This window comes from Pongo pygmaeus, chromosome 14, assembly GCF_028885625.2.
Source record: "Pongo pygmaeus isolate AG05252 chromosome 14, NHGRI_mPonPyg2-v2.0_pri, whole genome shotgun sequence".
Classification (NCBI taxonomy): Eukaryota; Metazoa; Chordata; class Mammalia; order Primates; family Hominidae; genus Pongo; species Pongo pygmaeus.
Genome location: NC_072387.2, coordinates 112132651 through 112146580, shown reverse-complemented (window position 1 = coordinate 112146580; position 13930 = coordinate 112132651). Strand labels below are relative to the sequence as shown.

The 13930-nt window shown below is 38.7% G+C and overlaps 1 protein-coding gene and 1 long non-coding RNA gene across 4 annotated transcripts in view; one reads left to right on the top strand and one right to left on the bottom strand.

Annotated features, from left to right (window-relative positions):
* The window catches only part of FGF14 (fibroblast growth factor 14), a 683612-nt gene that overhangs the window by 189392 nt on the left and 480290 nt on the right, over positions 1-13930 (top strand). Inside the window, exon 2 of one of the 3 annotated variants that reach the window (XM_054445794.2) lies at positions 8375-8485. The exons of the other annotated variants lie outside the window; for them this stretch is intronic. The gene's annotated coding sequence lies outside the window, so the exon portion shown is untranslated. The remainder of the gene's footprint in view (positions 1-8374; positions 8486-13930) is intronic. 3 annotated transcript variants of the gene reach the window in all.
* Positions 1-13930, bottom strand: part of LOC134738078 (uncharacterized) — a 116483-nt gene that overhangs the window by 8873 nt on the left and 93680 nt on the right. The gene's annotated exons all lie outside the window — the stretch shown is intronic.

Below are 13930 nucleotides of genomic sequence, written 5' to 3'. Positions count from 1 at the left end.
TCTGCATGATTGCTTCAAAATAAACAGAACTTTAAAAAATGACAACATTTCATCATTTGGTTGAAAGTAATTAATGGCAAAGGAAGGGAATTAATGAGCAAGTCCAGGGAGTGAAAGGATCTTCCTGAGGAACAACGATGGACCAATATTATTAATTTTGCAAATGCAGCTAACTCAAGTATTACAAGTTATGGAGTGCAACTCAAGACAGTAAAGGAAAAGGTTAGGCTAAGGCCAAATAATGTGCTGCAGCGGATGGACTCGATGCTTGCTTTTCAACTGGTCAGTCATTTCAGGAGAGGGGCCACCTTGTCTGTAAGACCTGACTCCTGAGTGATGATCTGAATCCTCACCCAGAGGTTTTCTCAGGCCAAAGGTATCATCAGTCTTCCTCCTTCTTGAGGCTGGAGCATCTGAGTAATACCTATTAGTACCATAGACTGAGATGTCTCCTAGTTAAAGGAGACAGGAAGACCTACAGGTTGTTTTTCATTAGTGCCATCTAAAGAGGCTGGTAACTGATGGCTGGGATATATAGGGAGGGTATATAGTGTTTTCTCACTCGGCTTGGCTGTTGGCAGGCAGAAGCAAACACTGTTGAGGCTGCTTGTTGGGGAAGGAGGATAAGGAATGATTCCATTTAAATTGTGGAGTCTATTTCTCCTCACTCATCTGTGCCATCTCCCTGATTTATTGCTTTTTTCATTAACATTGACAACAACAATAATTATCTAAATGTATACAATATTTCAAGGTTTCCAAAGAGCTTTCTCCTTTGGGCCTTGATTTATTGGCAGCTGCTCCAACAGATTCTTAACTTTAAAGTCGCCTGATGACTCCATTCCTGTACTCCTGAAAATCAGCCTGACATATATGCTCTATGACATTTATTTCACCTACCGTTTGGTGATACTTTGATCCTACTTCCAGTCCTGCCAATAGCTGGGAAATGCAAAGCGCTTTGAGAATCACAAGTGAAAGGAATGTTCTAGGAGGAATTATGTTATTTTTAAAGTTACGAGGTTCTAAACCCTTTCATTTATATTTTTTCCAGTGTAAATTACTGTATTAACATATAGTCCCCCTTGGTGGAAAGAAGTAAAGCTCTGTTAATATTTATTCTGTTTCTAAAAGGTAACAGCAGAATTCCCTGGGTTGTTCACTTGATTTGATGTATACTGATCCTGAAATTGCAAGGCAGACGGGGTAAATGCTGGCTGCAGGCGTGAATCTCCTGCTTAGCAGGCTGCTTTAGAGCTGTTTTCAAAGAAATCTCCTTCTTTGTTATTATTTCTTTCAAGGTGTTGTATAATTTTAAAAGTGGCAGTTGCAACAGTATGTAAAAAAGGCTGACAACTGGCAGCATTCAGCATACTTTTCTGTCCCTTTCGCAGAAAGCTAAGTGTTTTGCACTGTGGGGGGTGGGGAAGTGGAGTCACAGACTTTATTTGGATTTGGTTGCAGCATGCAGCCTGGTGACAATAGACTCCTACTGGAGCAAAGCTTTTTGTAAGCTATGCTTGGCAGTGCTGGTAGAAGCCCATCATAATATGTGTTGAGATGGCTGTAATGTCAGGGTATCTGTAAATTTTGAAGAGGTAGATAGTTATTTGCCCTCCTCAATTGTCAGTCTTGTAATTAGTCCTTGTTAATCTGATAATAATGTTAGAATCATAATTCCCTGTTTTCTTCATTCAATGCATATTTCCAAAGCTGTGCCCAGAGTATGTTATTTGTAGCTCTGAAGTTGTCAAGAGAAGGAGAAGGAGAAGGGAGATGTGGTTCCTCACCTCCAGAAGCTTAAAGATGGAGGCAGAGAAAGGCAGATACAGAAATGAACAGAATAGCAGGGGGACAGGCCTGCCCAGGGAGCACTGTGCCCTCAGAGCTCTCCTGTGGGAGGTGAAGGGTGGAGGTCAGAGGGGATGCAGGTTCAGAGGTGCTTTGAGATCCCTTTGGTAAGTTTCTGGGACTATTGCATGTTAGATTTTACTGTGTTCGATGAATTTGTGTGATGCTCAACGTTGATACTCTCCTTCCATTTGCTTATAGCCTGGGAAACAGGTTGACCTACCTTAGTTCTTTAAAAAAACATGTCATATTAAACCAACAAACAAATGAAAAGTTTTTTTTTCTTTTATTATTATTATTATTATTATTATTACAATGAAAAGTTTTGAAGGAGGCCTGAGATGGCAGAGAAGGAAGTCAGTGGGAACTAGTATGGAATAAGATGCACAAAGGTCACCTATTTGGGCAGACCAGTTGTGGAACTGGTGGGGGAATTGGAATCAGAGTCATCTGTTTATTCCCTAACGTCCTCTAATGAGAGAAAACCTGGAAACGAAGGAGCCCTAAATGCTCTTTCGGAAAACAACTGAGTAACTGTGAAAGGGAAATTTAAGCAAACTCAGGGAGCTTGACTTAACGGAACGGACATTTAGGATTGATACGAGAAAAATTGAGCAAAATTATATGCATGTCAAATTGAACCAAGAAGCTTTAGTAACAAAAGGCAGTCTCAGAATTGAAGTCCTACATACGAAAAGCGATCTAGAGTGCTTGCCCAGCTCCTCTGCTCTGTTTGGCAAATTATTTTGGTTATGAATAAAGCCGTTTGTAACTTCACTGATCTTGAACTCTTTTTGAGTAACAGTTTAAAAGAGCAACCAAGTTTCATTGAAAATGTATTGAACAAAATTAAAATGTGAAGTAGATTTGAGAGCCAACCCTTTCTCTGGGCCCACCAGGTTCCTGGCACACAAGGGTCCAGTGTGTTTGTTGTAGCCAAGTAGGAAAAGATGTATTAAGCAGGGAAAAATTGTCTGTTGGCTTTTTCCCCCCTTAACTCTAACTTCAAAAAGTTTTGGAAGTAATTGAACCAAAGATCTGATTAATTTTGAGCTAAAATGAAAGATGCAAAAACTAATCTTTGAAAGTAGTAAAGCAATCGTATGAACACATCAATTCTGACTAGGGTGAGGGGAATAAGCAAATTTACAACACGGCAAGGCATTCTTTAAATGCTGTTGTTTAAAATGTTCTTTAAAATGTTTTCTTAGGTAAGAGTGGGGTAAATCACACACATATTATTATTAATATGTATTTTTTTGGAATGAAAATAGATACAGGGATTTAAGAGACTGACTAGAGTGTGTTGTTAATTAACTCTTCCTTCCTGTAAAGTTATTTTAGCCAATCTGTCTCTTGTTCTTGGTAAAATAACGAGTGATTTTTATGTTGTTCCCTTTTGCATTATAACTATAATATTTTCTTTTTTACTAAGATGGGGTCTTTAAGCAGAGAGATAGAAAGATAAAAAAATGAGAATAAAGGGAGGAGGGCAGGCAGTAAGAGAAATAAACAAAGGTGGTCATAGTGGTTGCAAAAAAGAGAGAACCCAGGGGTCTTTCCTCCCAAGAGGTTGTTCACCGCCTAAGACAAGAGTTACCTCATGACAAGAAAAACAATACTGCATTCGGCTTACACTACAATTGAGACTATGATTATTTTGACTCCATGCAATGCACTATTTTGCCCTTCTGGAGTTTGGTGAGTTGGATTTTTCTCTACCTTGAAACCCCCTCATTTTCCAATATTCCCTGTCCTACGTGGTTTTAACGTGATCAGTTTTTTTTCCTTTATTGTGCTGGGTAGGGTTCTTAAAATGCTTTCTTGACATTTAATTAAACATGTTTCTGTTGGTAGTTCTAAGGTTCTGGATAGGCAATAGTTTCAGGGCCATGGGAAACACGCCATTTATAACAATAAGTAGCTAAGAGTTGGGAGGGACTTTAAAAACAGGTGCTCTGTAAACTGTTTTGCTTTTGCACTACCCACCCCCAAAATAATTTTGGAAATCTGTCTGTCCCCTTGCACATTTTTAAATGAAGCCTAAAATTTATATCACAAATTTAAATACTACAGTCCCAAATTATATAGTTTTTAATGTAAATGTTTCCATTTTAGAACAAAAATGGTACATCTCTTTTTTAAGAATATATGATTATATCTGGAAACTACAGTGATTTGTTAATTACTGCTATTCATTTAAAATACATAAATAATCTCTTCTTTAACATATGGAAATTTTTCTATCCTTTCCTTTCCTCCATGAACTCTTATTTCCATTTAACTTTCTTCACAGAACTTAAAGTAATATATCTATACTTTAAAGGCTTTTATTGATCACTCTTTCATACCTCTCTATAATGAAAATATTTATATAAATTTAAAAATATTTTTTTCTGAATTAGATTTTCATTAGGATCATTGATCAAAATAATTTTAGATTTAGGTAACCAATAAACATAACTACATTTGTTTTAAAATGCATCTCTTAATGAAACAGATGAGCTTTGAATATTTTAATTAGTTTATTCATCTGGGGTGACATTACTTATTACTAGAATGAGAAAAGGCTCAATATTAATTGTATTTTAATTTTTTATTTTTATAGTTTTAAGTGCTGAGAACAATTGTTTGTATAAATGAATTGATGAGAAAAAGATATATTTGTCTTTTCTCTCTTCCCAGGTTTTAATTAAAAATTTGTTTATTCTCTCTTTTGTTTAATAGGTGCGCCTTTCATTGGCTAGGAACTCTTAATCTATTGTAGAAGTTAAAAGTTTGAATCAAGATTGCTCTAGCTTGAAATTGCAATTGGTGGTGCTTGCTACAGTTTAAAATCCCCTTTGTAGGGATACTATGGTACTCTTCCTAGCTCCCTGCTTCAAGTCAGAAGCATGATTCCCAGATGCTGAGAAAATGGGCAACTGATGGCTTATAGCTGCCCCTCACTGGAGAATTGCTCTCATGCTCTCAGCCAAAGGGACCTGCCTGGCCCTAGATTAACATGCAGGTCTACAGCCATGTCTAGCTGGTGCAGAGGTACAAATGCCTGGCTTCAACTGGGACAAATCTTCTTTCTTTTTTAAAAGTACATTAATTTATTGTATAGTATGGAAAATCCAAACTTCATGAAGAACGTACTCAGCTTCAGACACCAACAGTTTTTGACTGTTTCTGTTTATATTTATTCTGATACTAACTTGCAAAATTCTAAATAATATGCCTAGAATGTCTCCTTCTGGATTCATGATTTCACAAAAGTGAAGGATTTGGTTCATTACAAATACCCCAAGGTTTGGGCTTTGATTGAAACTGTCACCCAGATAAGGAACCTCACACCCAACTGGAAACAAAGCTGAAGCGTCAGCTCAGCTCTAGAGCTCCTTGTAGAACTGGCCTAAGGCTTCTGTTGCAACCATTGAGCTTTCCCCTCCACCCAGTCCTGCCTTCCTCTCGTCCTCGCAGGCGTATTCTTGGGAGCACCTCTCATAGCTGTTTTCATCGAGTCTGTTCCCAAGAAACTCATTGTAAATTCTCTATTCAAGAAATTTCACTTTTGGAGTGTGATTCTGCTGAAGGGAGTGAAAAGAATCATTTAAATTTGGGTAGAAATAATACAATGAGCCTATTTCATATATTGTGGTTATTTTTGCTAGTATCTTTTTATATTGTTTGTGTTATGAAATATCTATATTCAACAGGGGGACAGCTGTTGAAAATATGACCCACCCTTGATAAATACTCTCTTTGGATTTTTACTAATGAGTCAATAATATTTCGGTTATGTCTTGGATGATCTCCTTTCATTCCCAAGTGTGAGGTAGGATAAACTCAACTGCAGTATACTCACATTTTAAAATGTAATAATCCTCACATTTAAAATACCTCAACATAAACTATGTTGTAATTAAAGATGTGGTTTTTAACAGGGAATATGTACACAAGCACACATATTCCTTAGTAGCATGGAGCCAAGGGAAAAGCAAACTACAGTTCATGAATAATGCAGAATTTTTCTGTTTATGCAATTTCCATCTGTTGTGTGCACGGTATTTATGATATTCACAAGATAAACTGATAGGAGTGTGTGATCTGCTAATATGTATATTTTAAAAGCTTTAATTACTGTTTTTATGGAAGCATGATGCTGTGTACTTTGACTCCAGGGAGATGAAAATTAGAAAATAAAATAGCAACACAACCAACACAAATGCTCCTGAACATCAAACCTTTTATTTTTAAATGAGTGATACTTGATGTGTGTCTTAGCACACTCCAGGATGTCAAAGGGCTTGTCAGCACTACTTTCTGCTTACAGGTTAGATGAAAAAAGAGAACAGATTTGAGTGGAGTGATTCCGTCTTTCCCCTTGCGAATCTCTCACCGTCACTGCTTTTTGATGGCTATGTGTTGCCTTAGTTGAATGAAGAGAGGTGACTTATCTTTTTCAAATGCTATATTAACCTTGGAAATGATCTTGGATAACATATCTTGGAAATTAAAGTTTTAATGAAGTGAGAGTCCCTAGAGAAAATTACAGAATTTCTTTGATTTTCCTCTATAAATCAAAGGCACAATCCCACTAAAAATTTTTGTGAACTCTATAGATTTATGGGCTGATGTGATTTAGTGGAATGTAGTGTAGATGGAGGAACTGGCTTCTTCTATCATTGGGTAAGAAAAATCACTGGTTCACTGTGCAGCTATGAACAAATCATTTAACCTTTTTGAACTATTGTAATTAGAAAAATGCAATGTTTGGGCTAGGTATTGTCAAACATTCAGCACAGACATTTTTGAAAATCCTATATGCTCTTTATTTTCACCTTCAAAACATTCATTTTAGTCCATTATGTTTGAAAGACCTTCTAGGTCTATAAACACTGTCTTTTTTTTTTTTTTTTTTTTTTTTTTTTTTTTTTTAATGAAAACTGACCCTTTTTTCTCAAGGACAGATGTTGCAAAACTTGTTAAAATGTCGTTGTTATTTTTTTTTCCAGACCAGCATTTTTCAAATGCTTTTCAGATACTTTGAATCATTTGTTTTTTGAAAAAATTTACTAAGTTGTTTTGCTTGTTTATAAATATGGCTTTCTTTGATGACCATTTTTTGTCAGTTTCCCTGAGTTTAGAAACTTTGAAGTGTAAAATGGCTTCTCTTAGGTCCTTGCATTAACTGAATTGAGAAAATATTAAATCTAAGGTTTGGAGGGGAGTTTTTTTCTTTCTTTTCTTTTTTTTTTTTTTTTTTGAGATGGAGTCTCACTGTATCTCCCAGGCTGGAGTGCAGTAGCATGATCTCGGCTCACTGCAACCTCTGCCTCCTGGGTTCAAGTGATTTTCCTGCCTCAGCCTCTGGAGTAGTTGGTATTACAAGCATGTGCCACCATGCCTGGCTAATTTTTGTATTTTTAGTAGAGATGGGGTTTCACCATGTTGGCCAGACTGGTCTCGAACTCTTGACCTTACAATCTGCCTACGTCAGCCTGCCAAAGTGTTGGGATTACAGGTATGAGCCATTGTACCCGACCAGGAGGGGAAAATTTGTTTCTGCCCTTTTTATCCAATACAGCCTTTTACGAATTATTGACATTTAGGTAGTCAGTGGTGTGATTTAAGATGAGATAGTGCCCCAAATATTTGGCTTTATACCTGATAAAATGATGACCTAATTTTCACCTGATTAGAATATTTATCTTGTTGTATGCAATGGCATGAAGAGCCTAAAGGATTCAAGATAATTCAAATTGCTATTGATTCACGTGTTATTTTCACACTCAGCTCTCTCATCTGTTGTTTCTGCAAACACCTTCAAAACACTTTAATTTGATAATAATATATATATTATTTGAGACAGGGACTCACTCTGTTGCCCAGGCTGGAGTGCAGTGGTGCCATCTGGGCTCACTATAACCTCCACCTCCTGGATTCAAGTGATCCTCCCGCCTCAACCTCCTGAGTAGCTGGGAGTACAGGTGCACATCACCATGCCTGGCTAATTTTGTATTTTTTGGTGGAGACAGGTTTTCATCATGTTGGCCAGGCTGGTCTTGAACTCCTCACCTCCAGTGATCTGCCCTCCTCGGCCTCCCAAAGTGCTGGGATTACAGGCATGAGCCACTGTGCTGGGCCTGATATTAATATAATTTTAAGAAAGATTCTTTTTTTCATTTAAAGTGCTGTGGCTTATGTATTTATTTATTAGCTCACAAAACTGTCATCTGAATTGGTCAGAGTAGGACCCTAGGAAACCAGAGCGGATGTGGGAGCTGCATAGAATTCACTGCATCTGTATTCCTATGCATCGAGGAATGAGATTTTTACCGCACACCCAACTTGCTCTGAAAAGGTCCTCTGAAAATACAAATAGCATGGAGCCTGTGTGTGTGTGCGTGTGTGTTTGAAGGTTGACTAGTGTGAATTAGTTAAATGCTTTGTTTCCATTCCAACCCCTAAATGAATTTACCTGTAACCCTAGCAGCTGGAATCTATTGCATTTTTTTTTTTTTTTTTTTTACCACAGGGAGCTTCTTGAGCTACCTTCTCGTGGAAGCCAAGTCCCAGTGACTGGTCCACGTCGCCTCAGCTGGATAGTCTAGTGTGTGATGCTCCTCATGGCTTCCACTAGGAGTGTGTGAGTTGCTGCTTGCCTGACCCACTTTCCACTTCCCATTTTGAACAGGGGCTCCTACTTTTTTGTTTGTAGACACATTGGATTATGAGGGAAGTTTAAACAATTTATTTATGGAGGTTTTTTTTGTTTTTGTCTCAACCTTTCTTGGGGGAGAGATGGCAAAATGCTTTCACGTTTCTTTCCCTTTCTGAAGGCAGTTTATACCCCTCCAGTCTAGCATCTCCCATTTTGAGAACTCTTTCCCTTTGGAGAATATATACCAGGTTATCAATTTCTTCCTGTGGTTTATTAATTCTTCTCCCTCTGACCCTTGAAGGCAAATTGAGATCAGGGACCATATGTTATACTTTGCATCTCCCATATGTTATACTTTGCATCTCCCATAGCACAATAGCTATGACACGTATAATGTCTAATGCCCACACACAATCGCAGTAGTTTGGCTAAATGCTTTGTTTCTATTCCAACCAAGTCCAATTATTATATAATGACTATAGTAATAGTAATAATTACTATTGGGGTTTTTTTTGAGTGTGTGTGCCTTGTTTTATGTTAAGCATTCCATGTGCATCATCTCATTTAGAATTTATATCAGTTTTGTAAGGTCAATATTAGAAATATTCTCCATTTTATAAATGGAAAAACCAAAGCTCATAGAAGTTAAATAATTCTCAAGTTAACACATGTGCATTCATATACACACACACATATACGCACCTAATGCCATGTGCCAAAGCCCTTCTTCTCTCAGTTTCTGCTGGCTCTGTAAGCAAGGGAGAAGAAAGCTATTCTCAGAATAAGCAGGAGAGAAGAAAGCTGTCTCAAGATGGGGCCAAGTGGAGGTGTGCAGAGAAGGAAAATACATATACTCTGATTTGCGTCAGTTTTCCCCTGAAGTACAAAATCAACCTAACTTGTACCAAGACATTTTATCTCTTTTTGTAGAATGCCCCCATATTGTCTACTTTATCTCCTTGTGTTGCCATGGCTTTAATCTTATACCTTGTGATATAATCATTTTGGCCATTTGTCCTTTTCCTGCCTTAAGTTTTATTATAAAGATCCTTGCACCAATCCTAGCACTTTGGGAGGCTGAGGTGGGAGCATCACTTGGTCAGGAGTTCGAGACCAGCCTGGCCAACATGGTGAAACCCCATCTCTACTAAAAATACAAAAATTAGCCAGGCGTGGTGGTGCATGCCTGTAATCCCAGCTACTCGGGAGGCTGAGGCAGGAGAATTGCTTGAACCCAGGAGGCAGAGTTTGCAGTGAGCCACGACTGCACCACCGCACCCCAGCCTGGGTGACAGAGGAAGACTCTGTCTCAAAAAATAAAATAAAATAAAATAAAATAAAAGATCCTTGCCCCAAATTAAATAAAAATGTTTGAACCTGCACCAACCATATATATGGGCCATGCCCAACTCACTCTGCCCTGCTGTCTCTGCTTTCCTGGCCACGAAACAGGTTTGGCACGGAGAGGTGTGGTTACAGTGGGTGGGAGATGAGGTTGTCCAGTTTATCCAGCCCAAATCGTAGCTTAGGTATCTGAGATGGGAGGAGTATGAGGAGTGTGTGTGTGTTTCTTCCTGGGAAAATTGAACTAAGGGGACTCAGGAGAAGCAGTTTTTGAGCAACCATCACATATGGTGGAGGCTCAGACAAGCTTGGCTGAAGTGGGCCAGACAGCAATGTCTAAACACAAACACTACCTACCTCCCAGTTTACCTGGGTCCTGTAAAACCTGCCCGAATCTGAAGCTGAGTCAAATCACAATTTTGGATATTGTTGCCATGAATTCAGTTTCCACTGTGGTAACTGAAAGTTTTAATTGGAGCAGAAACTCAAAATCCATGTTGTTCTGCAAGACTGGAGACCTTGGCCGTCTATAGTACCTGGTCATATAGTCTTTCCCACTGAGCATAAACCAGTTGTTCTGTCAGAAGCCACTTGTCTAATTAAGTGAACAGTGCACAGAAGGAACAATTAGGCTTTAATTAGCAGTTGTTTCCAATCATACAGTCCAACTTTAATGGGAGAAGGGGTGCATGGTCTCATCACATTAAATTGTATTTGTCCTAATGCAAATTGGTGTCAAAACGTGTTAATTGGAAGAAAAAAAATGAAGAATGTAACTTTTTTCCATAATAAAAAATTAGACTTCATGAAGTACACTTAAAAGCAAAATGGAACAATGTTTAAAATTCGCTGTTTCAATAAAATTTTATTTTTCCTTAATAAAAGTTTTCCAGATATGAATATTCTAGATTTTAAATATGATAAAACATAATTAAATTTCACTAATGTCCTCTTACTGGTCTCATTTTGTATTAAAATCAAGAAATTGTGTAATTTACTTTCAAAGAGGTCGTAGATGCATTGTACAAAATTATAACTAAAGGATCCTAGGGAAAGGGTTCTGTGCATGCTTGTTCTTGGGCCACCCAGTGCCTCTCCCCAGAGGCAATAGTTCTATAGTTGGGCTAATATCTTTCTAGGGTTATTCAGGATTTTATTCTTTCTTATAAAAATTATAACAAAAGTCTTCATATACATCACGTAGTTCAAGAGATTTATGACTATGTATTTACAAAGCAGATTCTCTTTTGTCTTTTGAGGGGCTGACATTTAATTAGTTGTTGATGTGCACTTGGGAGATGCAAACTAATTTATTACAGTATTTACATAAAGCATAATTAAGAAGACAAATATGCTGCTATCAAAACAAAGGAAAACACATACTGTAATAAAACATCGAACTGGAGTAGAATTTGCCCTGTGTTTAAATGATGGTGGCTGTGGCTCTTCCTAATGCTGCTGGAATAGGGTTTCCTGTCTTCCATGCCTGTCTCTGCCTTGGAGGGACTTTGGTAAATCCTGATCTGGTTATTAGTTATCTACACTAAGACTGAAGGTTTGGACAGCACTGCCTCCTGAGCACCAGTATCGAGGCCTGTGGGCTCCTTTGCCCATTCTCCGCTTCTTTGAGAGTTTTGGACGGGGCATTAAAAGCACAGCAGCACTGCAGTATTCTAAGTCTGAGCCCTTTTCTTGCTGGTGGTCAGAATAATGCCATGGAACTCAGAAAAGGAGATTTTACCAAATTGTCTACTACGTAAGGATAGCACTTCTCTGCAAATGCTTTTGAAGTTCTGGAATAAAAAGTGAAAAACAATAACTCTAAGCACACTAGGTCAGACTCAGACCTTTTCTAAGATGAGAATGCTGTCATTATGAGGCTTCAAAAAGTAGCAACAGCCATACTGCTGAGATGAGAAAGTTTAATTCTGTGAAACAACTGCAAAGGACTTTTTCCCCCAATACAGCAGGATATCATCTGGCATAAACTGAATGTTTTCTGTGTAATATGAACAGGCTAGTGGTGATTCAAAATGTTCTGTAAGTCCTCCTTCTGCCCTGGCCATCACCCTCACTTATCACCTTCTCTCTGTAGTATCATAAACTTGCTTCCTGCTCATGGGTCTCCTTTTTGTGTGGGGGAATGAGAACTAGTGTTATCAACTTCCATACCACTTCTTCTCATCAATGACTGCATCCTTATAGGCCCTTGGCACTAACTGTTTCCCGACCATGATAATCTTGCTTGGGGCCCTGGCTTATGGGAGTATATTAGTCGTTCTTGCTTTGCTATAAAGAAACACTGGAGACTGGGTAACTTATAAAGAAAAGAGGTTTAACTGGCTCATGGTTTCGCAGGCTGTATAGGAAGCATGGCAGCATCTGCTTCTTGGGAGGCCTCAGGGAACTTACAGTCGTGGGGAAGGCGAAGGGGGAGCCAGCACTTCACATGGCAGGAGCAGGAGGAAGAGAGATTGGGGGAGGTGCCACACACTTTTAAACAACCAGATCTCATGGGAGCTCCCTCACTACACAGTACCAAGGGAAGATGGTGCTAAACCAGTCATGATCCCATCACCTCTCACCAGGCCCCACATCCAACACTGGAGATTATAATCCAACACGAGATTTGGGAAGGGACACAGATCCAAACCACATCAGGGAGGTACGTTGTCTTTCTGGTCATATTGTCTGTCCCCTAGTAACAGAAATAGGGAAGCATTATTCCTTAGTTTTCAATCCCTGCCTCTCTCCAGAGGAAATTTATCCCTCAGCATTCTCTTCAGCTTCAGGGTCAAAACAGTGCCAGATTAATATTCTTTTCCAAACATTTCCCTCTGCTATCTTCTTCACCTTGTCTTATACATCATGCTCACTAGTTCATCATTCAGCTTCTGGACCATCTAAGGTTTTGCATCCTCTAACATCTTGCTAAAGAATCAAATGCATGTGTTCAAAAGAGATTTCATTATCTGCCCTGGAAACAATTTTCAGTGAAACAACGGAAGAATTAAATTTGTGAATCACACCTCAGAGAATTTTTTCAGCCAATTCCTATTCTTAGGGAATTTAGAATCATTTTGGAGGGATTTGAAAAAAGATGGTAGCTGCTTTCCTTTGTATACTAAGGGCATTTCTCTTTCTCTTTTTCTGTGAACTCTACATGTTCACTGACAGATTTTACAAATCCCTTGGCGCCTTTATTATTCTCTCGCAGCTCTCTCCATGTTGTCTTTACTCGTCGTGTTGGGGAATCCTAAAGTAGAGATGGATTCAAAGGAAACTAAGTAATAAGAACTAGCTTGAGGAGATCGCCCACTAGATCTTAAATTTTAGCATTCTCATTTCAAACTGTTCCTGAGGAGACTTTTGATAAAGAAGACATTAGTCTTTTTTTTTTTTTTTTTTTTTTTTTTTTTTTTTTTTTTTTGAGAGACGGAGTCTCGCTCTGTCGCCCAGCCTGGAGTTCAGTGGCAAGATCTCAGCTCAAGCAAGCTCCGCCTCCCGGGTTCACGCCATTCTCCTGCCTCAGCCTCCCTAGTAGCTGGGACTACAGGCGCCCTCCAACATGCCCAGCTAATTTTTTGTATTTTTAGTAGAGACGGGGTTTCACCATGTTAGCCAAGATGGTCTTGATCTCCTGACCTCATGATCCACCCGCCTCGTCCTCCCAATGTGCTGGGATTACAGGCATGAGCCACCGCCTCAATGCTGTTGTTTATATCTGCCCACATCTTCAAGTTGTCAGGGTGTTTTTTCATTGCAATGACACCCTCCAGATGAAGTTGACACTCCACCTACTTGGTGCTGCCCACAAATAGTAAGTACAGTCTCTGGCTGTCATTAGTAAAAATGAAGTCTGATTTATTAAGGAAAAAGCTGACAGAACAGCCTGGTTGAAAAAAAAAAATCAAATGAGAATGAGAAGATCTGCATTTGCCAATGGCTAGTTGGCTGGCGACTTTCTTGCCTTGACGTTTTTCTAACATATAATATGGGAATCATGATTTCTCCCTAGAGGTCTTGGGAATATTCTTACTCAAGTATTTGGGGAGCATTTTTTATGGTATATAGCACTATGCTAGA